The sequence below is a fragment of the Camellia sinensis genome, chromosome 7, assembly GCF_055761805.1.
Source record: "Camellia sinensis isolate YWXY chromosome 7, ASM5576180v1, whole genome shotgun sequence".
Classification (NCBI taxonomy): Eukaryota; Viridiplantae; Streptophyta; class Magnoliopsida; order Ericales; family Theaceae; genus Camellia; species Camellia sinensis.
Window position 1 is genome coordinate 196,539,857 of NC_138967.1, and position 23,786 is coordinate 196,563,642.

At 40.9% G+C, this 23,786-nt stretch overlaps 1 pseudogene; it reads right to left on the reverse strand.

Annotated features, from left to right (window-relative positions):
• Window positions 1-6,181: 6,181 nt before the first annotated feature.
• On the reverse strand, window positions 6,182-14,142 carry LOC114263363 (putative receptor-like protein kinase At2g42960 pseudogene; annotated as a pseudogene).
• Between the last annotated feature and the right edge of the window lie 9,644 nt (window positions 14,143-23,786).

Here is a 23,786-nt window from a genome sequence, read left to right on the forward strand (position 1 = left end):
ATACAGATATCTACCTAGAGTGGATCATCAAAACGAATAATTGGATAAGACTACGGGTTGTTTTGTACGTTAATAACCATTATGAAATTATGTTAAATATCAGATGAACCTCTGAATGACTCAATCCGGAGAAAGAATTGAATGTCAATAACACGATTATGTGACCCACGTTATGATGCGAATGGCTCCACTCTTATTAATGTAATGGAGCATTTACCTTCTGTTTATTGTTAATAGTGTTGTTCTATTATTGTGGGACAATTATGTCACCTTATGAGAAACCATGGGAAAATCTAAGAGCATTACTGGGTACTACGTTCTGTTTATTATTGATAATGGATACTAGCACACTGTTATCTGTAAGTCAGTTGTATGAATTTATAACGAACAAGGGGAATGTAAGTGTATTACGAGATTATGGTATCTGCGTATCTCTGGACTCGTTTAATATGTACTAACATTCTGTTATCTGTGAACTAGAGGTAGTAATTCATGACAAACAAATGGGATGTGACTGCATTATGAAGTTCAATCTAGTAATAGTTGCTATTAGCACTCTGTTGAACGTAACGTAACTATGTTACCTCATGTGAATAATTAGAAGAAACTATGTGCTTCTGTATGATTTATAAGGCCGAGAGCCATTTGTGAAATATGAATCTATGAGGCCGAGGGCCAGCTTGTGAAATTATGAATATTTGTGAAATCTATGAACTTGTGAGGCAAAGGGCCGACTTGTGAATCTATGAACTTATGAGGCCGATGGCCAACTTGTGAATTTGTGAACTTATGAAGCCGAGGACCAACTTGTGAAAATATGAATCTATGAGGCCGAGGGCCAACGTATGAAACTATGAATTCAAAGGGCCAAGGGCCAAGTTGTGAAGTTATGAATCTCAATTATGAATCTATAAAGCCAAAGGCTAATTGTGAATATGTGAACCCACCAGGCCAAGGGCCAGTCTGTGAATTTGTGAACCAACAAGACCGTTCTGACGTTAGTACGGAATCAGATTAACTACCTGTCTTTTATATTATATAAACTCTGATTTGTATTATAATTCAAGTTGAACATTGAGTTATTCACGTACTATTATTCACTGAGGTTATCTCACTATGTATTTTGTCTGATTCCGTAGGTCCTGCGTTTGGAGGTCAGCCTCAACTTTTCATGCTCGTCTTCCTTGTTAGCCTCTGTGTGTCCAAGCATTTGGGTGAAGCCTACCCGTTTGGTGAAGTTTTGGCTTAGATTCTGATTGTCTATAATATGTTGTAACTTCTAATGTTTTTTTTTATTATATGCCCAAACACGGGCAGGGTTGTATATGTGTATGTAACTATTATTATCTATCTATTTGTGATCCTGGCATGATAGTGGTCGCTCAATGGATGTAGCTCTTTCCTTGCATGTTATTATATAAAATTTATGCTTCTACTCAGGCCCCATATGTTATATATAACAGGTTAAGTGTCCGTTTTTGAAGTGGTCATGCCCAAACTTCTAGGGGCGGGTTTGGGGCGTGACATTGGTAGTCATCATTTCTAATTTACTAATCTGTGTACATTGCCTTTTGGGGATAATTTCCCGCTTTTGTTTGCTTATGTGAGCTCTTGTTTTCTTAGGAAGGTGATTCAATGTTAATAGATCGTGTTTGGGAGGCTATTGTGAAATCCTTTGCAAGCCAAATGAAGTCTGTTTTCACTACATCAAGCTTTGTGAAAGAGATATTTACTGTTGGGTATCCAAAGCTATACTCCATGATAGAGAATCTTCTAGAAAGAATTTCACGTGACACAGATGTCAAAGGAGTTTTAGCTGCTGTAACCTCGGAAGGAAAAGATCAAATGGTTGCTGCCATTGAAATATTTCAGACAACTTTCTTGGCCCCTGCTTGAGCTGCCTATCAGATCTTGTTACTATTGTGTTTCTAGTGTCAAGTCGTCGAAGTGTACCCTCCAAAGAACATATATCTAGAATTATATCACGCATTTAGGAGAAAATTAGCAAAGTTCTGCTTTTGCTTTCTGAAAGAGTAGAATACCAGGTACTTTCCTTTTTTAGTTTTATCAAACAGGATTACTACTATTTGTAGCAATTAATGTTTTAGCCTCCTTATCCTTTTCAAAGCACCCTTCAATTCAATTCTCCTGGAAAGAGTTGAACCCATGACATCCCCTTGGGACTAAGCTCTTAGGAAAGTCATGCTGGCCAACTAGACTACACCTAGTTGGTTATGTTTACCCTACACCTAGTTGGTTATGTTTACCCTGGGACTTGCCTGATGAATATAGTAGGGCAGTGGGATGAAAATCCTCCTATCTTTTTTCTTGGCAAGAAGTTATTGTTCTCTCACTGTTAGTACTTCTTTTTATTTATTTATTTATAAAGAGTATCTTTTTGGGTTGTATTTTAAATTTATCAATCCCATTTGATTATATTTCAGTGCTTGACCCAATTGGAGGAGTTCATTGTTTTTTTTGGTTCTCATCCTTTGAGCTATAGCTAGCTAAGGCTTAATGGACTAGAATGCCTTCTATGACATCAAGTAAACAATCAATTAACTAATTTGATAAGTTGAAAAAATAGGGCGCTATGTGTAATAACCCCGATCCCAGATTAACGTTAATTCGTGCTTAGTTAAGCCTAACAATAATTTAGGAAGGATTTGGAACTAATTTGCATGAGTATTGCATGATTTTTGTGTTTATATTTGTTAGGCGTAGAAATATTTGTTCATGTTTTAGTTTTGAATTGCGAATTGAAAGTCTTATCGACGCCCGATTTCGAAATTGACTTGATATATGTGCTAGTTAGGATTTATAGAATTTTATGGTATGTTTAATTAAAATTCGGTTCGGAACGATTAAATTAAATTAAATAATGCTAGGTTAAACATAGGTTAGTTAAATGCAAGTAATTACATTTTTGCCCCTTAGTGGGCCACTTTGTTCAATCTTGATTAGGAGCTTTTGATACATATCTCAGCCATTCTTTCTTAGACTCCAAACCGTGAGAAAGAGGGAGAGTGAGAGAAGCATGGTTTCATAAAAAAATTTGGCTTGGAAATCTGAGGATTTGTAGAAGAACTACACAATTGAGCTAGCACACCTTGAACTCAAGACCTAAAGGTAGAGGATTCACCCTTTTAATTATGAATGTGAGTTGTTCTTGCTAGGTTCATGGTGAGATTGGTATTTAAAGGCAAGATTTAGCTCTAGGTGTGGTTTTGAGAGTCCATCCATGCATGCATGCATAAATTTCCATGCTTTGAGTTTGAATTCTAAGATTTCTTCCATGCATGTGTTCATTTCACTCACATTTTGGTGATTCATCTTGTTGTCCACCAAATTATCAAGTTTGATCATGTTTTGAAGAGCCTTAGCTCAAAAATGTACTTGCATGTGATGTTCATAAATTGATTTTGAATTTAAGTTGAGTTTGTGCAAAATTGATATCCTTTTGGGCCATGATTTCTTGAAATGATCTTGTAAACATGTTGTTTTATGAGTTATCAAGGGTTTTCCAAAGTTTTGGCCCAGAAAAATAAGTTTTGGGATGGTTGAATGTTGAATTTCATGTTTGGAGGTCAATCTGGATTTTCCAGAAATTTGACCCACGCTCGAGCGGGGACTTTCACGCTCGAGCGTGAAGCCTAAGTACATGCACTTCCGCTCGAGCGGCGAGAGTCACGCTCGAGCGTGAAATGTGTATACCCAAAGTTTGTGTGTTTTGCAGTCCATTTGAGCGGGAGAAGCCATGCTCGAGCGAGGGTCTGAGGAATACGCTCGAGCGGGGGTTGAGTGCTCGTCGAGCGTGAATTTCATGCATCCAGCACTTTTTCATAAGTTGCAGTTCGCTCGAGCGGGGAAGTCCACGCTCGAGCAGAGCTTCTTTATCTGCATGTCCGCTCGAGCAGGGGAAGCCACGCTCGAGCATGGACCTTATCTTCAGCAAAATTTGAGAAATGGTTTTCAATGCATTCTTGTATCCTCATTCCATCCTAGGCATTCCTAGGCTATGTTTAAGACCCCATAATGAGGATAAGAGATTAGAAACACACTTGAGCAAACGACATAAGTTATGTACAATTCGAACGTGTGTTTCAAGTGTGTGTTCGTATGTGTGTTCATGTAGGTCATGCGCCTCAGAATAAGTGAAGGGACGCGTTACCATCTAGTTAGGGCTACCAATCATCTGTAAGTAATAACTTTGTAAAGTTACGTTTAATGTTAAGTATTTTTTGAATATTATGATACGAAGTAATTAGTTCTCTGAAATGCCATGCTATGTTTGAAATGAATGAATGATTGTCCAAAATTCTGAAAGTTATTCGTGGCATCCTTAGCATCATATGATATGCGTCCCTTTATGGGTCATCAGGTCCCTTTCCTTTATGGGTCATTAGGTCCCTTTATGGGTCATCAGAACGTCTCTGTGCACATGAGTCATCAGAATGCCTTTATGGCCGTCCCTTTATGGGCCATCAGATTTGTTAACGCTAAGGGATATACCACGTATGATTACATGCAAAATCTGAATATGGTAATGATTATGAATATGATTGTGAATCTGTTTCTGATAAGAATTTGATTTCTAACTCTGTGATGGACATCATTCATTAAATCCTTTACTCTGTTATTATTCATTGGGCTTTAGCTCACAGTTTATATTATGTATGTAGGTGAGCCGACGTGTGACCAGGGCCAGAGTTGACGGCCTTTTGTTCTGTTTTGTTAGCTAATTGTTGTGCCTCCCGAGGAGGTTCCAATCGAAGTCTAGTTGCATGGTTGTTTTTTTTTTTTTTTTTGTACTTATGCTAGTTTCTGAATGTTTGTAAAGTCAGGTCTTGGGAACTCCACTTATGTAAATGTTTTGTAAATATTGAGGTCCTCCGACCGACATGCTTGTGCATATATATAAATAAGTTTTAAAATGTTCTGTCCCATGTACGTTATCACAGCTCATTGGACCTTGTCTATTTTGTATTATTGCTTCCGCAGCCCCTTATTATTTGCTAATCTGTTCAGAGGCCTTTGGTAATCCACGGATTACTCGCTGGTTACGGTGTTAAACCTACAAGGGCGGGTTTGGGTCGTGACACTATGCATGCTTGGTTGAGCACTATTTGTCTGGAGATATTTTGGTGAGATGTTTGCATGTGTTTATAATAAATTTGTATTTATCCATCTTCTAGTGTTTCTGTCTAATAGTCTTACCTTCAAGAATTTACATCTTCCTTAGATTGGTATGGTGTTGTTTTAGGGCTATTACACTTTTCCCAAGTTACTTAGATGTGGAAGTGGATGCACAGGGTTTGTGGCATATAGTGAAGTTCTGAATTGTGGGGCAAGTGTTAAGGTTAAACTATCAAAGGAAGGAATTCAAATGTGAAAAGGCATTTTTGGGCCTTATTATGTAGGGAAATTGATAATAATTAGGGTTGTCACCTGTTGTAGTAGTGGAGTGTCTCACACCCCTCTTTCTAATAAAACATAAAATTCTATTTAGACCCTATGCTATACCCATGATGTTTAATCTTGTTTAATCTAATGAATGAGATACTTTGGCCCCCGCAAAATTCAGCTTATTATACCTTGTCCCCCACTTCCTCCATGCCCTTTAACTCGTTCCAGATATTTCTAGTTGGCCATAAACTCCTTATAAACTTATTACTATAAACTCACCCTAAAGGGTGTTTTTTTTTTTTCTTTCTCTTTACTCTCTACATATTTCTACATTTCATTCAGTAATTAATAAGTAATGAGCCTTTATAGTGTGACAAAAATTAAACACATTCAATTGATAGGGATGTCACTGAGTCACAATGAACCCTGTACATGGCACCTAGTGATGGAGACAATATGTCCAAAATGATAGTGGGAAGTCCAGTCATCATAGATGAGATGCGCGTATGAATTTCTTGAAGATGTTGACATAATGCAAAGTTCTTGAGTTGTGCCGGAGTTGCAGGACCTATTATCTGTCGTGCTTTAGGCCCAGTAGATATTTGTTACCACAATGTTTTATGTCAATTCATGCAAAAAAATAAAAATAAAAAATAAAAAATAAGGATCACAAGAAGAGACTTCAAAAGGACAGTAGTGCCTTGACGTAGTTCACTCACACTCTCTAATTAGAATATGGCAAGCTACATGAGTTCATACAAGCTTTCTTTATTGATCAAGAAAGAACAAAAGCATGATCTATGAACAAAACCTTTACCATTCTCAACTTTAAAACCCTAAATTCTTTCGCTGCCTGCCCCCTGTAAAGCAAATTTGTTGTACAATTATAAAATAATTTTCAGCACAAAAATAAATACAAAAATTAAGAAATGGATATCCAAACATTGAAAGTCTTTGAAGCATCCTTACAAATTGTTAAGAAGCTTCCTGACCGCGACCTCAATCCCATTGACTAGTATGCCTTTGTAAACAACCCCATATCCACCTTCCCCAAGCACATTCTCTGGTGAGAAACGATTTGTCGCAAGTTGAAGATCACAAAGAGTAAACCAGTGAACCCACCCAAGATGCGAGACTTCTGGCAATCCAATTAAAGGAGAGGCCATTGGAAGCCCATATAGTAGTAAAGATTGCTTCTGGATAGCCCCAGAACTTCCCTCTTCTCTTGATTGTGAACTACAACCTCTCTCATGATGAAACATAGAGCTACATTGGCTGATATTATCAGCATCACTTGATTTGAAAATACCCAAATGAACTGACATCTTCTTTGAATTTTTATCACTTGATTTATCACGAATTGACAGGAATAAACTCTTTGGATTATCACGGTGATTTTGACCTCTAACTTTGTCAACCTTGATATCTTTTATAGTGATTCCGACTTTGACCCGTCACTTATTGTATTCCGGACTCACGATGGTATGGTTAGAACGGTTATTCATGTCTTGTTTCCCTTGCCTCCTCTTATCTTGGTTATCGAGTTGTGGTTGTGTGTTTGGAATGGGTTGGTTACTTGTTTTTCCAAACCTGTGATGTCCAGATTTTGGCTCTTCCGCTCGAGCGGGCATTCTTGCGCTCGAGCGAGCTTCACAAATTTTGCTTTGTCGCTTGAGCGGCCATTCTTGCGCTCGAACGGGATTTGTCAACTCCCAATATTTTTGCAGGTCTGCAAATACTGGGAGAGTGCATTGGACGCTCGAGCGTCCAGTCTCGAGCAGGAGTCTTCGTCTGCAAAACTTATGAAAATGTGTATTCTATGCTCGAACGCCACCTTTCACGCTCGAGTGGAACTTTGTGTTTGACGCTCGAGTGGACTGCATGTATAAAAGTCCGTGAAGATGACATTCTAGATTACTTTTTTATTTCTCTTTCTCCTTAAAACTTTCCAAAAGCCTAGATCTACACACACTCTCTCTTTAAAACTTTCCAAAAGAATAGATCTACACACTCTTTCTCTAAAATACACCTTCTCTCTTCGATAGTGCCATTAAGAAAAATGTAGAGTGTTTCAAGATCTTCATTTTGATCCGAACAAACTTAGATTTCGGTATCTTTGGAGTTCAACCTTGCTTTGCTCGTCTTCTTTTTTTGAGGTAGGGATTTTCTACACTTTGTTATGATTTTTAACTTAGTTATTTGTGGTTGTGTAACAATGGTGGGAGTTGGGAGTAAATTGAGCAAACCTAGGGTTTGGGTGAAATGTAAAAGAGGGGTCTTTGGTGGAAATGAAATAAATGAACTTGGGGTTGGGAAATGAAGTCTTGTTGTGTCAAAATAGGTGATTTTGGTACTTGGGTAGATATTTTGAAAAAGGGGATTTGTGCCCTAAAATGACTATCATATCTATTTTGTATAAATAGTTGAAATTGATGTTGAATACTTAGAATTGGACAAGTGTTGAAATGGAGGGTGAAATTGAATAGATGATGTGTCTTATCTTTGAAAATTTTGAATAAATTATCTATCTTTAGATTGTATATTTGTTTAGAAATATTTGTATTGAGCTATCGGTGGAGGATAGCTTTGATAGTTGTAGAAATTGCATGTGGATTAGGTGAATTGGAACTATCCCATGGTTGTTTATCATTAAACATGATCATGTTGTAAATACATTATATATGTATGTTTATTTGGGAGAAGAAAGGGGATGTACTCCATATGTGTGATTATGTGTTTAAATACATTGCATATGTATGATTGTGTGGGAGGAGAAAGGGGTTGGACTCCATTATAATTAAGTTAGTTGGAGTGTCCTGGGTGAAAGTCCTGAAATTATACATGGGTGTCGATCCTTGTAGACCGCTAGAACTCCGCTCCGCGTGCGAGGGCGCGAATTGTAGTTCTAGCTACTACAGTTCAGACTCTTGTCACGGTTCTGAATCTAATCTCACAAAGTGCAATGTAAGACTGATAAATCACCAAATAGTCTAAATCCGGCAAATCGTTTTGAAAAATCGATTTTAATCAAAAAGCACCAAACATGGATTGCTTTGCCAGATTTCAGAGTCACCACCTAAATATTTTGTTTTGAGAAATTTAGGACACCCTAACTCGTGCCTAAGGCTATGTGTCTGTCATCACCAAAGTTGCCTCGGCTCGGGAACTTGGGTACGAGGGGGGAAGGTCATGAAATGAGCACCCCCGCTTGCCCGATCAAAGGATCAGTCTTTACTAACATGATATGTTATTTTTGAAAACACATGTGTTCTTATTCCGGTTTATTAGCTAATCTTACTACGTGATGCGCACAGCATACAAGTATAGACTAGATCACCTAAATTGGAACAAAACATCTCATGTTTGCTTGTTTGAAAATGGTTTGAAGGTGTTACTCGCAGGTAGGCTAAGACGCGGATTTTGCCACCCTCAAGTGGGCTTAGAAAACATGATGATTTGCCACTTCAAGTGGGCTTAAAACTCGCATTTTAATGAATTATTCCAATTCAAGCAATCCAACCTTTATCCACAAGCATTCATGCAGTTATATCCGTTAAGCAAATAGCCTCATGGCAAGCATGCTAACATGGCAACATACACATCTCATGCAGTATGCTAAAGCATAAAAGCTTACCTAGTACTTCGAGCTAAAACAAAAGCTAGTTAGTAATCAATGCATGATCCTAGCTATGTTAACAATGCCTAATGCAACACATGCAAAAATGCAGCTACAATAAGCTCGGCTATTCTAAGATGTCATGTGAATGCAACTTGATAACATGTATTCAAATTGGTATTGAGATACAATGCAGTTTGTATGATGCGCCGAGCCCAGTGCATGCAAGACAGATGAATGAATGCAAACATGCAAAGCATAAGGATGCTAATTGAAATATGCCCTAATCTAACCACCGAAAGCTGATAAGTAAAAGAGAGAAAGAAATGGGGGTTGGAAGACATGCATCACACACACGCACACTTATTACAACAGTTGTGCCCTCTCGACGGAGGGTCCGAATAATAAGCTAACTAGCTAATCTAAGCTAATTAAACTAATTATTACAAAACAAAAACTAATTAACTAATCCTAGTTTATTAATTAGTTATTACAACACAAATTGATTAGCTAAGTGCATCAACTAATTAAGTACAAAACCAAAGCATTAGCTAGCTAAGCAAATCAGCTAATTAAAGCAGTAAAGATAGGCCCACGGGGGTGAGAAGTGCATGCATGCTCGGTCGCCTCGTTCGGAAATCCATCACTATGCCCCAACTTGCCTCTGTTTGCAATTGATCTCAGAACACTGCACAAAGCTCCAGATAGCTTCTACTTCATCATGGAGACCTCCAAGAAGGCTGCCGACCACTTGTTGGTGTTGTAGACCACCTGTAGACCACTTAAGTTTGCTGCAGGCCAGAAAAAGTGGCCGGCCAGCTACTTTTTCTAGTCTGCCGACCAGAAAATTCTGCACAACTCCATTTTGCTGCAACAGAGAACAAGAAGGGGCACAACAATGTATTTGCAAGATATGTGTGCACAACCATCCTCCCTATCATTTCTTAAGCTCAGGGGAGTGTAGTTCTCGACTCTCGGACCACCAACCGAGCATCGCAATGCATGATGGCCGAGAAGCCAAGATTGCATAATTCAATGTTAATGAATGCACAAATAACACATAAGGGCCTTAAACTCTATCACGCATGATCAAGAGCGTTGGCGACCGAGAAATGAGGCACGTTTCATCACTTCAAGTATGAAACATCCCTCGTTTCTCGTGTTTGGATTAACACCCTATCCAAACATAATGCAACACAACAACATGCCAAACACAATGCAATGCAACATAAGCATGTCAAAACAAAGTCCTTAAGCATTGAGGCACACAACACTAAGGCTATACAATGCAATGCACAATGGACTAAACCAACCCCAAATAGACTTCATGCATGCTAAGATAATGGCCAAAACACTCTTAAAAGATGGCATGAAAGGCTAGAAAATGCATGCTCATGCATTGACTCACCAATTAAGCATAAGAGTACAACTCTCAAAAGTGCTCAAGGAGTGACAAATGTAAGAGTGTAGCCACACTATAAGCACTGAAATCATGTATGAAATGATGCCAAATCATCCAAAGAACATAAGCATAGCATTCTAGGAGGCCTAAGGCACAAAGCTACCACGGAGGACTACATAAGAGGCATGCAATATATGGCACAATTGAATGAACTAGCCATAGACAGAGCTCAAATAGATCAAAACAAAGACCAAAACATGCTGAAATGGGAGCTCAAAAATCTAGGCATGCATGCATACAAGCTAGGCCACAAACGAGGCAATAATGCATGACCCTTGGAGGCACTCAAAGGGTGAAAGAAATGGGAACATGGCAATGCTATATGCTCTGAAATAACATGTTAAAGGATGCCAAATCCTACACATGTCACAAATGAAGCATGCTATGGTGCTCAAAACTCAAGGCTAGCAAAGCCAATTGCACTACAGCTATGCAATACAAGAACCATATGACCAAGGCAACCCAAAACAATCCTAGAGCATGCCAAAATGATACTAAAACATGCATGGAGCAAAGCCAAAACAAGCTAGCATGAAGGGCCAAAATATCAAGTAGGCTAGGCCAATGAGCATGATTACACTACACCTACCAAAACCAAGCATGAGATGACTTTACCAACAAAAATCAGAGTTGTATTATGGCAAAATAACACCCAAAACACATTGATATGGCAGCCCAAAAGCCTAGGCAAGATGGCACACATAAAGGCTCATACTTAAGGCATAAAGCACCAACCCTCCAAAGCATTGAAAAAGTGAAAGATGTGAGGGCATGACCACACTACATGCACTGAAATCACATATCAAATGATGCCAATTCATGTAAATAGTCCAAGCAATGCATTCTAGTGACTTGGAAACTCAAAGCTTGTGAACTAGAATGCACTATGGCTATACAAAGCAAGGTATGCATGACCAAAACAACATAAAACAAAGCTTAAACATGGCAAAACATGAGTAAAAGCTTCCTGGAGTGGAGCCAAAAGCATGCTAGAATGATGGTCCAAAGCATGATGGATGTTAGGCTAGTGAATGAGATTGCACTACAAGTACAAGGAGCATGCAAGAAGCTATCAAACCAACCCAAAACAGAGCTAAGGCATGCTAAAACAACACCAAAAACATGCTGAGATAGAGCCAAAATGGGCTAGCAAGACATGCTAAAACATGAGGTATATAAGACTAGTTTGTGAGGAATACACTACGAGTGTAAATAGCATGCAAAGAGCGAATTTACCAAGCCAAAACAAAGGTATGCCATACTGAAATAAGGCCAAAAACATGCTAAGATGGAGCCCAAACAAACTTAACAAACATGCTAACTTGGTGAGCCATCAACACAAGCACATAAGAGGAAAGGAGGGGGGACAACCCCCTCCTATTTGAGGCCTCAAAACCAAGTTTCCACCACTGAAATTCCCCTGGAATTCAGTGGTAGAAATTCCAAATAAAGATGATCACAAGGGTCTAAAGTGATGGCCCAAAATAAGGCAAAACAAGGCACAAAAAGGGAGTAGATCACCCCCAACACCAAAGAGACCTCAAACAAACATCTTAAATACTGAAAATTAGAACTTTTTGCAATAGAAAGTTAGGCCTAAAACAACATGCAAATAGGGCCAAATAAGAAATGAACACAAAGCTTAAAAGAGGGCTAATGACTCACCCTTGTAGAACCACTTCAAGGAAGCAACTCCAGCAACTTTCTGAGCTAAAAACCAACTCTTGAGTTCAAACAAGACCCTCAGGTACCCCAGCAACAAGAGTGTGGTGTTTCACTATGTGTTTGTGTTCAAAAGTGTGAAGAAACTACACTTTCAAGCACAAATATGAGACAAAGGGAGAAATATAGAGATAGATGTGTATGTATAGCTCCAAGCCAAAATTCTGAACCTTAAGCAAGAGGGAGGAGGCTCCCTTATATAGAAAAATCATGCATCAAGCTTGTTGAACAAACTTTAGGCTTCAAGCAATCCCTCCATACACGTGTATGGAGGATGCCTTTTGTGCCTAACAGCTGGCAAGAAAATATCTGCAGGAAACTGCAGGAAAGCTGCCAACCAATTGAAGTGGTTGGCTAGCTACTTGCACTGGTCGGCCGACGATCACAAGTGGTCTGCAAGGAGACCAAGTGGTCGGCAAGAGGGAGAAGGTGGTCTGCACCAAGAAAACAAGGTGGTGGCATGGCTGCCGACCACTTTTGGTGGTCCAAAGACCACCAAGACTAGTTGGCCGACCAGAAAACTGGCTGGCAGGCAGGAAAAGTAGTTTTCAGGGAGAGAAACTGGTCTACAACCCCTATTCCAACCTCTAAGCAAGGAAAACAAGGTTTGTACCAAAAACAAACCAAAAAGGATGCAAGACAAGAGTCCACGGGTCAAGGCACGCAACCGAAAACCTTGAAAACTAGTCTACGGGCACCAAAAGTGGTCTATGGGAGGGAAAAATGGTCTACAGCTACAAAAAATGGTCTACAAGACCTCAATGTCCCTCTAGACCAAGGCAACAAGGCATGGTCCGAAAACCAAGCCAAGAGGAGAATGATAAGAGGTCCCGAGACAAGGTGCACGGCTGAAGGCTTTGGAAACCGGCAACTAGTCTACAAGAGGAAAAAGTGGTCTATGACCAAAAAAAGTGGTCTACAGACCTCTCTCTCCCTCCAGGGAAGGGAAACAAGGCATGGTCCACAAACCAAGCCAACACACAAAGAGTTCAGAGGCTCGGAGGCAAGGCACTCAGCCGAAAACTCTGGAAACTCGAAACGAGCATAAACATGCGCAACCATCGAGCGCTCAATTGATGACGTCTGAGTCTTAAGGTCGGTCAAAAATGGGGTGTCTACAATCCTGCGGATGAAATATCGGTAAAATGGCAGTTTGAAGTGTTAATGTGTTGATTGTGAAATTGTTGAACCTTTGAGTTTGTAGTCTCATTTGGGTTAGTGAGAAATAATGAAGTTGGCTTATGCATTGAAATGAATTGAAGGAAAAGAATGAAAATGAAGTTGGACTTGATATGTGATAACTATATAAAAGGTGAATGTTTTGTTCCTAGCATTGTACTTGCACATTGCACATATACCTTTGTTAAACCTCATATATTGTGTTAGATTATTCCTACTAGGCTGTGGCTCGTCCTATTTGGGAAAAACATTTTCAGGTAATGATGGCATGCCTCCACCAAGGCAACATCATTGGAGGGACTTTTGGGAAGCAAGAGCTTCTTTATTTTGATTATGTATTTTTGTATAGCCAAGGGCTTAAAATGTATTGAGCGAAGCTCATTTTTGTTGTAACCAAGTCAAGGCTCGAAAAGGTGTAAGCTAATAGGGCATTTATTTATGTTGAACACTTTTGTATCATTAACTATATGAAATGGAAGGATTATCTACTCTGATTTATGTAGTTATTGTGTATGTTTTGAGTTGTATCTATTGTATATTTTGGGGGCGTTACATCTTTCGAGACATTAGGTATTTGAGAAAGAGGATACTTGTCTAGTATTCTTCTAGATTTTCTTCGAAATGTGACCCACAAAGATAAGATATAGACTATCAAAATTATGAATACACCAACACATATACCAATTACAACACAAAGTTTTAGACCCAGAAACGATGTTTTCCTTGATAATTCCAAATTCAGACTCCCAGATGACATTTTCGGTGACTTAGACACAACAAAACAAAAATTATGTTCCCCTCGCTTAGTTCTTGGACTGCAATGCAAAGTTAAACCATTGTCACCTCGGTGCCAGAAACATGTTAATTTCTTCATAAATAAATATCTTGATTTTTTAATGATCAACAATAGAAAAATAAAATAAAATAATAAAATAGAAGAAGAAGAAGAAGAAAGAAAGAAATATTATTAGAAAAGAAGAAAAATGTAAGACAAACGGGGAACAAAGATGAGTCTGAGAAAAGAAAACAAAAATAAAGACAACCAAATTCTTGCACTACAAAATCACACACTCCCCTCATATCTCTAGAGACCACCGCGCGCGCGTGCACATACAAAATAATAAAAAAAAGGAGTGAAATTCCACTAAAGGGAGTGAAGACTGAAACCCAAGAATATGACCGGCAACAATTTTATCCCATAAAGAGTCCATCTTTTCAATCAAATCCTCAAAAAACTCAGCATTATGCTCCAACCAAATAACCCAAAAAAACTGCACAAAAACCACAATCCCACTACAATATTGTTTTATCGTTGCATCCAAAACTCCACAAATCGATCAAAAGCATTTGGGAACATGACGATAGAGCTACCTTACAATCTTGATGTCCAAAACACTAGATTTTTCCTTAAGTTTCAGATGTGATATTTTGTATTTACAAATAATTTTTGTGCATAAAAAGCTATTGCATCCTTATCCAGATTCAACAACTCAAACCCAAAAAGATTAATGTAAAACTACCTGAGCAAATTTTAAAGGGGAAAATGATTCTGAGCCTGTTTTGAACAATATATTAACGAGTAAATAAAAATTAACAATGTACGGGGATAAAATTTCAAGATATTTAAGTACACTAAAGTTGACAATCCCATGAAAAAGAACAATGTTCCTTAACAAACTATTTTCTACTGTTTCAGCAATTAACAAATTAAGAAAAACTCAAATTCATGTAATCCCAACAAATAAGAAATTACACAGTGATTTCAACATTGTGGGGTGGGGAGGGGAGGGGAGGGGGGAGGGAAATTACTACCCATAAATCACCAATCTGTTTTCTACAGTGATCCCTGGCAAACTATTTTCTACTTTTTCAGCCATTAACAAATCAGAGAAAACCTAATTTCAACCAAGCAATACAAATAAGAAATCACAGCAATTTTAACTTTTTGAGAAAAAAAACACAACCCATAAATCTCCAATCTTCTTATCACGAATCACAATCTATAAAAATGGTAATAAAATCTATCAAAACATTGCGTATGATCCAATGAAAAGAACATAAAAGAGAAATGTAAATCCAATAATAATAAATGAATAAAAGTGATTAAAAGAGGAAAGTACTTGCCCTTTTTAGTGATCTAAACCTAGTCCCCTTGATCTTCTTCGTTGAGAACTCAGAGAAGCAGAGAAAGAACCTTTTTTGGAACCAATAGAGACTCAACAAGCATAGATTGTCACGCCCCAAGCTCCGTGACAACGCCACACACTCATTTAAGTGAGCATGCAAGGCTAAGAGTCCAACACATAACTAACAATGTAAAATACTCAAATTAAATCCTTAATTGTCATAATGCTAAAATCCATAAAAATTGATAATTCTTATTGTGGGGATATATTTTCTGAGTACCAACACGTGGCCAAGGTGACGCCGACGTGTCAGCCGAGGTGCCACGTGTCCTGGCCATGACGCCAAGGATATCTCGGCAAGGCCGAGGTTATCTCCGAAGATATCGGAATCCGAGATAAGCGGATAAGGCACAAGAGTCCTAGAATGAGGAAGGACTTTAGTGTGGATAAGGATAACACTTTTAGGGAGTTTATCTTTATCTCTTGGAGAGTCCAGGATAAGCACTGAGCAGAAGTCCATTGAAGCTAGGCTTCTATGGGGACTAGGATTGAGGTAACTATAAAAGAAAGGCACCCCCGATGGGTCTAAGGTACGCAATTTATATTCTGAACATGAGTTTAGCACTATTGATTATCTTTGAGAGATATACTGACTTGATCGTCGGAGTGCCCCCGGGTGGACGAACCACTGCTGGAATCTTCTCTTTTTGTTGCAGGTCAGCCATGTGTGATCTATTCTGCCAGTACTCTCCAGCTGAAAACTAAGTTGACAGTGTGATCGGAAAATCACTCACACAATTTGGCGCCGTCTGTGGGAAAGAAAGGAGAATAGATGGCCAGCGACGGACATAAGGATAAGGTTGGGGAGGAAATCCCTGCCGGGAGTGGAAAACACGTTGACCCAAACGTAAAAGAAGATGGTCGCAATGAGGAGACTCAGAACCAGAATCACGGCAAGAAAGACGCCGACCAGGATGGCGACGTTTCAAAGAAACTAGATCGAAGCGGATACTACAACGAGGACGACCTCTAGGTATAGAAGGATAGATGCCTGCAGAGGGACGAAGATGTGAAAGAGATGGCAAACAAATTGGCAGACCTGCAATCGGTCGTCAATTTTATGATGCAAAATAACGTCATGCAGCCACCATTCCCGCTGCAGGACACGCCGATTCCAGCGGCCAATGCCCAGAAGGGAGGGTAGAAACCAATCCCAATAGCCCCTCAGCACACCAGAAGCGAGAAACACTCTCACCGGCCTTCCAGGGAGGTCGGGCGAGGAGAGTCGAGGAGAGAAGAGTCACGAAGGACACATCACACTAAAGAAGCAAACCCAAGAGAACATCGGCACGTTCAAAGGCAGGAGCTGTGCTTTGACACAACTCATGGAGAAAGGTCGAAAAGGGCCCACAACCGAAGCTGAGAGTAGTATGCCCAAAAGACTGAAGTCGGGAGATAGCCGATCTCCTGGGCGGACAAAGGAGGACTTGAGAGATTACCTCAAGAGGAAGCAACATAATGCCGATGTCGAGGTAACTTCCCCTGATAAGCCGAGAACACCCTTCTCAGTGGAATTGGACAAATTTGAGGTGCCGAAGAGACTCAGTATGTCGAGGTTCCAAATATACGATGGTAAGTCAGATCCCAACTTCCACGTTGGATTATACTTGAACTCAATGGCATTATATAGTGGGAACGAGCCGTTGCTCTGCAAAGTGTTCCCCTCATCCTTCGGGGAGATTGCATCAGATTGGTTTCACAAACTACCGAAGGGAAGTGTGAAGACCTAGGAAGGCCTGGCCGAGATGTTTGTGGCCAGGTTCGTGACAAACAAGCTGTAGCCATTAAGGGTGGACGCATTGATGGCTCTGAAGATCAGTAAGGATGAAGGCCCAGGGCCTATGCAAAAAGGTACTATGAGGTGTTCAACCGAATACCAGAGTGTAATCAAGAGGTGGCGGTCGTATCTTTCAAAAATGACCTAAAAGACGACTGTCCACTACGAAAATCTTTGGCAAAGACATTGCCAAAAAGTATGGAAGAGCTCATGGTGAGAATCGAGAAGCATGCCAGAGCCGAGGAAGATACATCGGGGACTAAGGAGGCAAAGCAAGAAAAAGGAAACGGCTCGCTAAAGCAAGGCCGAGGTAACAATGGATCTAGCAAGCAAGAGATAGGACTAAGGGCTACACAGGCAGTTACGACTGTGTTCCGAATCCCAATTCACAAAGTCCTGGATAAAATTCAGAACCAACCCTATTTAAGAACGCCAGCAAGAGCACCAGGAGAGTTTATGGGAAGAAATCTTGGCAGACATTGTGCTTACCACAATGAAGATGGGCACATGACTTAGGGTTGTAGAGCCCTGAAAACACACTTAGAAGACCTGGTAAGGCAAGGCCATCTGAGAGACCTTGTCGATGAGGCCAAGACAAGGGAAGAACATGCAAGATTGCCTCAAGCGACAGCAGCTCCATCTCCCCCAGCACAGCAACCTCAAGCAGGAGGACCTCGGGTAATTAATTTAATTCACTCGAAGGTCAACGAAAACAAGATTCGGGGTGAGACCCAGAAGGTAAAACACCTACAACATGTCTACCAAGTCGGGGAGAAGAGATATCGGGCATAGTAGTGCCAAGGACCAGTAGTGTCCTTCACTGAAGCCGAACTTGAGATGGTGCAGTATCCACATAACGATGCCTTGGTAGTATCCCTCCAGGTTGGGGAATGCCAAGTGAAGCGCATCTTAATCGACCAAGGCAGCTCTTGTGACATCATGTATGTCAGATGTTACAAGGAGCTTGGCCTTCACCCAGACGATATGGAGAAATCCAATAGCCCAATGGTTGGGTTCAATGGGACGCCTACATGGCCATTGGGAACGATGAGCTTGGAGGTGCAGGCTGGCACCAAGAGGATAAAGACAGAGTTCACCGTAATCGACACACCCTCCCCTTACAATATCATCTTGGGAAGGCCGTGGTTGCATGCGATGAGGGCTATTCCCTCAACATTGCATCAACTATTGCGGTTCCCAATAGAGCATGGGATTGAGGAGGTCAGAGGAGATCAGCTGCAGGCAAAGAATTGCTCCATGGCAGCAATGAAATCCACCTGCAGCATAAGAGAACCAGAGAAGGCAGAGATCGAAGATGAAGACATGGAGATCTTAGAGGATGTCGGAAAGGAGCTAGCCGAGAAGACTGAAGAAGCACTGAAGAAAATCCTTGTCCAGAAGGGGGATGAAGAACGCTTCTTTCTTCTCGGCTCAGGCTTAGCTGAAGAAGAGGAAAAAGAGTTGGAAGCTTTCTTGAGAGTAAATATTGAGGTGTTTGCTTGGACGCCTTATGAAATGCTTGGCATTGACCCCGAGGTCACTTGTCATAAACTGAATGTTGATAGGTCGGCAAAACCCGTAATCCAACGAGCAAGAAAACTGACGTTGATACATGTCGAAGCAGTGGAAGAGGAAGTAGACAGACTTCTGGAGGCCAGGGCCATTCGAGAGGTAAATTAGTCGACATGGCTATCAAACACAGTGGTGGTGGAGAAAAAGAATGGTAAATGGAGGGTCTGCGTGGACTTTACTAGCCTGAACAAGGCCTGTCCCAAAGACAGTTTTCCTCTACCCAAGATTAACCAGCTGGTAGACACCACTTCAGGGGTATGGAAGGATGAGCTTTCTGGATGCCTATAGGGGATACCATCAGATAGCCATGCATCACCTAGCTGAAGAGAAGACTACGTTTATCACCCCAAAAGGTCTGTACTGTTACAGAGTGATGCCTTTTGGGTTGAAAAACGCAGGATCAACTTACTAAAGACTGGTAACCAAGATGTTAACACACCTGATTGGCAGAATGGTGGAAGTTTACATCGATGACATGGTCATGAAGACCAAGGAACCTAAAGGTCATCTGGCCGACCTGAAAGCAGTCTTTGACATCCTTAAAACATATCGACTCTGACTTAATGCAGCGAAGTGTGCATTTAGAGTGGGATCTGGTAAGTTTTTGGGATACCTGGTGACTAGAAGGGGCATTGAAGCCAGCTCAGACCATATTAAGGCCATCCTAGAATTGAAGAGCCCAACGTCAGCAAAACAGGTACTAATGTTGACTGGAAGGGCCGCAGCCCTGAATAGGTTTATAAGCAGAAGCTCAGACAAGTGCAAACCTTTCTTCAACTTAGTAAAGAAAGCCACAGGTTTCTTATGGACAGAAGAATGCGAGGTCACCCTGGCCGACTTGAAGAAGTACTTGACCACAGCTCCAGTTCTTTCAAATCCAGAACCTGGGGAGGAGTTGTTTTTGTACTTAGCAATCTTAGAACACGCAATAAGCGTAGTGGTAATCCGAGAAGAAAAAGTGGAGCAATGGACTGTTTACTATGTAAGCAAAACCCTGGCCGATGCAGAAACAATGTATCTACCCTTAGAGAAATTGGCACTGGCTTTAGTAATGGCTTCAAAGAAACTGAACCATTACTTCCAGGCCCATAAAATTGTGGTGCTAACTGAACACCCCTTAAAAAGTCCTTGCTGCAACAAGGAGACCTGACAGGAAGAATAGCCAGGTGGGCAGTGGCCTTGGGACAGTATGACTTGGAGTACAGACCTAGAACAACAATCAAAGGCCAAGTTTTGGCCGACTTCGTGGCTGAGTTCAAACCAGAATCCATTGTACATCGGGCTCCGTTGAGCAGAGGTGAACGATGTCCAAGCAAGTAGGGAGAAGCCCAGCCAAATGCAACAGAACAAAGGAAAAAGGAAAAACTCAAACCCTGCAGCATTTACATCGGCGACTTCTTTCGACTATTTGTCGATGGGAGCTCAAACCGACAAGGAGCGGGGGCAGGAGTAGTACTGGTATCTCCAGATGGAGAGATATGGAACAGTCCATTCGATTGGGGTTCAAGGCCTCAAACAATGAAGCAGAGTATGAAGCATTGATTGCAGGACTAAAGTTGGCGGTAGCAGCAGAAGCAGATGAAGTGATAGTCTTCTGTGACTCCCAGCTCATAGTCAACTAGACAACAGGCGAGTTTGCAGCCCGAGATAAAAGGATGTCAGCCTACGCAAAGGAAGTCAACACGGTAGTGGCCTTGTTTCAGAATTACTGACTACATCAGGTTAGCCGAGATGATAACAGTTACGCCGATGCACTGGCCAATCTGGCTAGTGCAATACAACCTGGAAAAGCAAGGACGATAATGGTCGAATACCTGTCGGGCCTAAGCATTGAACCACCGATCGTAGAGCACGAAATAATGTGTGTGGATATGGGACCAAGCTGGATGGATGTAATTGTAGCATTCTTAAAGGAAGAAAAGCTGCTAGATGACCCCAAGAAGCGGGGCAGGAGTAGTACTGGTATCTCCAGATGGAGAGATATTGGAACAGTCCATTCGATTGGGGTTCAAGGCCTCAAACAATGAAACAGAGTATGAAGCATTGATTGCAGGACTAAAGCTGGCGGTAACAGCAGAAGCAGATGAAGTGATAGTCTTCTGTGACTCCCAGCTCATAGTCAACCAGACAACAGGCGAGTTTGCAGCCCAAGATGAAAGGATGTCAGCCTACGCAAAGGAAGTCAACACGGTAGTGGCCTTGTTTCAGAATTGCTGACTACATCAGGTTAGCTGAGATGATAACAGTCACGCCGATGCACTGGCCAATCTGGCGAGTGCAATACAACCTGGAAAAGCAAGGACGATAATGGTCGACTACCTGTTGGGCCTGAGCATTGAACCACCGATCGTAGAGCACGAAGCAATGTGTGTGGATATGGGACCAAGCTAGATGGATGCAATTATAGCATTCTTAAAGGAATGAAAGCTGCTAGATGACCACAAGGAGGCACACAAGATTAGATTGAAGTCGGCAAAATTCAGTCTGACAGTAGAAGGACATCTTTACAGAAGATCCTTCACTGGACCCCTTTTGAGGTGTGTACATCATTCACAAGTTGAAGATTTTTTATATGAAATACATGAAGGAATTTGTGGAAGCCACGCTGGGGACAGATCACTAGCTCATAGGGCCATCACCTAGGGATATTGGTGGCCCTACATACAGAAGGACACAGAGGCCTATGTCAAGAAGTGTGAAACATGCCAAAGGTTTGCACCATTGATACACCAACCAGAAGCAAACCTGAACCCAGTATCCAGTCCTTGGTCGTTTGCCCAATGGGGCATGGTTCTTATTGGAAAACTGTCCCAAGCAACTGGACAAAGAAAGTACTTGCTGGTAGCAACAAATTACTTCACCAAACGGATAGAAGCTGAGCCCCTGGCCAAGATCCGAGATGTAGACATGAAGAACTTCATATGGTGAAATATCATTACCAGATTTGGGATTCCAAGAGCAATAGTTGTCGACAATGGAACACAATTTGACAGCAAGCTAATCAAAAGCTTCTGTGCAAAATTCAAGATCAAGAATTATTTTTCAACCCCAAGCTTTCCTCAAAGCAATGGACAAGCAGAAACATCCAACAAAGTTATCCTGGATGGGATTAAGAAGAGGTTGCAAGTAGCAAAGGGAAAATGGGTGGATGAACTGCCAAGTGTACTTTGGGCATATCGAACTACGCCAAGAAGATCAACAGGGGAATCCCCCTTTGCCATGGCTTATGGCACAGAAGCTGTCATTCCACTGGAGGTCGGCATCCCAGGGATCAGAACCCAGGGAGTAGAGAACGGGACTAATGATGTACTCTTAGCACGAGACCTGGATCTACTGGAAGAAAGAAGGGAGAGAGCTGCAATTCAGCTAGCAGCATACCAGCAGCAGCTTACCAGGGCTTAAAATAAAAGGGTTAACCCAAGGGAGTTCCAAGTCGGCAACCTAGTCTTGAGAAAAGTTGTCGGCAACAAGAAGGATCCCAAGGAGGGCAAGCTTGGCCCAAATTGGGAAGGACCCTACAGAATCACTTCAATATTGGGCAATGGGGCATATCGGCTTGAAGATAATGAGGGCAAAGAGTTGCCAAGACCCTGGAATACTTGTAATCTGAAATTTTTCCATCATTAGATTGTCCTTGTTTTTTGCCGACGTAATGAATAAAATTTTAGCAGAATTCTTCCACATTTACGACTGATAAGATACTTGCTGATGTTTCTAGAATACATGCGTAATGAGAACCCAAGTGGAACTGAAGTTCACATTAGGGGGCAGAGAGTTGGAAAGCGATTCTAACACTTGTTGAAACTTGAGAAAAGTTTACAAGTTGAAGTTAAGACCGAGATTATGTTTAACACTTGTTGAAACTTAAAAAGATTACAAGTTGAAGTTAAACCGAGATTATGTTTAACACTTGTTGAAACTTTAAAAGTTTACAAGTTGAAGTTAAACCAAGATTACGTTTAACACTTGTTGAAACTTAAAAAGTTTACAAGTTGAAGTTAAACCGAGATTATGTTTAATGCTTGTAGAAACTTAAAAAGTTTACAAGTTGAAGTTAAAACCGAGACTATGTTTAACACTTGTTGAAACTTAAAAAGTTTACAAGTTGAAGTTAAACCAAGGTTAAACACTTGTTGAAATTTTATGAAAAAATTTACAAGTGAAACCAAGGTTATACCAAGAAAGATACTTGGGTACTTGCCGAGGTAAATCATCAGTTTGTATAACCGAGGTGTGTCATCCCGAGAAGGTTGCACAAGGATTGAAGTGTATATTAAAGATATACAAAATATTCTAAGTATGGAAGCATACAAGGCAAACATGCAAGCATTCAAAACAAAAGAGTTGAATTAAAGGCACATCGGCGATGTAAAGAGTTTACATTACTTCAAAAAGAAAAACAAAGTACAAAATACAAAGAAAAAAGACATCAAAGTCAAGACTCTTCGGCAACGACAGATGGTTGGGTCTGAAGTTCGGATGACTGCTAGGAAGACACCTCGGCAGCCTTTTCTGCCGCAAGCTCAGCATCAATTTCTTGAAGGGTTTTGTCAAGGCTCTGGTCGGCAAGAAGCACGTCGGCTGATGCCTTTTCAGCTGTAGCATCTTTGGGAACCTCCTCACCCTCCTCATCTTGAGTCAAGTCTAAGACTTGCTCATTCAAAGAAGGGGACTTGGTCCTAGCAGCCTACTTTGATTTCCTCACCAAGGTCTCCTCCTCGGACTTAGATTCGTCGTCGGGTTGAGTTGGAATTGGGGGGAATGGGAGAGGAATGACGTCGGCGTTCCTGGGGGGCGAGTCCTCGGGGCCTTCAAGCTTTTTTAGAAGAGACATCCAACCCAGGGTGAAACCCTTGTTGCATGCCT